Raw genomic sequence first — 1,740 nt, forward strand, 5'->3', positions numbered from 1 at the left:
GTAAGAATGTGTTGGTTTGTGTTTTTAATATGTATTAACATAATATTACAGGTTTTTAAACTAAAGTTTAAATGCCGTGTTAGCTAACAGCTTTATCTTGTTGTATTATGTTAGTTTAGCAAAAGCATCTTCTGAAGTCTACTTAAGATATAAATATTCATACATGCATATATACAGTTGCAATGCAGATGCAAAGTCAACTTGTGCTCAAAGGTTCGCAGACCATTCCAAAATGGTGGACGAATTACGTATCGCGACACATAGAACAGTCGCTAATGAGGCATCTACATATACACTTCTATGGTTTCAACATACAAAACGTTTCTTTCTGCATTTTATTGTTCTATTACTCCTATGAGTCTGCTTGTGGACTTTCTGTGTGAGGGCGCCCTCCAGTGTCGAGTATGAATGGAACAAATCACACATGAGAGTTTAACGCTCCATAATGCTGGATGCTGGATTATTATGTCAAATTATTGTGTGTGTACTATTCATGTTCAAATATTGCCAATGCCGGTATTTTGTGAAACCCTAATTCACACAATAACGATATTTCATTATTTAAATATCACGATTATCGTCATTACCGGTATATCGTGACACCCTAATGACAAGCAATATTAAATATATCTAAAATCTTTAGATACTTTAGATATTAAATATATCTAAAAATGTCTAGTCAGTTATTGAATTATTTTTATTTTTCTCAGCACAAAAAAGGACAGATTTCATTCAGCAATGATGCATTTGATTAAAAGCGACAATAAACACATGTACATTGTTAGAATAAAAATCTATTTAAAATAAATGCTATTTTCCTTAACCACTTAAGCTCAGGGCGTTTTTTGGTATTTTCGCCTAAATTTAACATACTCAAATTCAAATGTTTACCCTGCACACATACAATGGAGGAAATGAAAAAACATGGTTTCATTGTAAAGAAAACCCTTTGAACTACAAAATATGAGTGTAATTCTTTATCATAGAGGACAAAAATGTCCATGTCCAAAAACTGTCATAAAAATGAGAAGCTTGGGAGTACACACTTAAGTTTGTCTCATTTTAAAGAAGACCCTTGGCAGATTATTGCTGAAGTTAAAAAAAGTCGTAAAAAATGTAAACCAAAAAAGTTATAACGGTTTAAGTTTATGAAAATGATTTATGAGCAATTATTTTATAAAAAATATATATTTTATAAAACATGTTGAACACAAAAATTGCTAGAAAATCAAAGCCATAATTCTAAACAAGTTGTGTTCCAAATTTGAGGTTGATATCTCAAAAAAATAGCTTTTAGTAAGATTTTGTTTGGGTGAAGTACCAATATTTTCCCATTAGATTCCAGCAAAGCTCCGCTGGCATACACAGTGGTGGGATTTGTGATTTGCAGTACAGTATAATTTCTCTTTCTCAAACATTACAGGTGCACACACACAAACACACACATTTTAGGACACACAAACAAACCACACTGTGACATCCATACCAACATACCCACACAATTATAGCTGCATAATTTGTCCAACTGGCTCTATAATAATAATAAAAAAAGCAGAAAACAGGGAAAATGTGAGTATTTGCTTTATAGGCCAAACCTGAGAAAATGGCACCATCATAAATTTATTTAATTTTGAAGCCTTGCCAACAGAATGAAAGCCTATTAACAAAGACTGCATCATTTTATAGTTAAATGGCCCTGGGATTAAAAATTGCAGTTTTAATGGGTTTCAATGAGGACAT

Source organism: Sinocyclocheilus anshuiensis, unplaced genomic scaffold (genome assembly GCF_001515605.1).
Source record: "Sinocyclocheilus anshuiensis isolate Anshui unplaced genomic scaffold, SAMN03320099.WGS_v1.1 scaffold135, whole genome shotgun sequence".
Lineage (NCBI taxonomy): Eukaryota > Metazoa > Chordata > Actinopteri > Cypriniformes > Cyprinidae > Sinocyclocheilus > Sinocyclocheilus anshuiensis.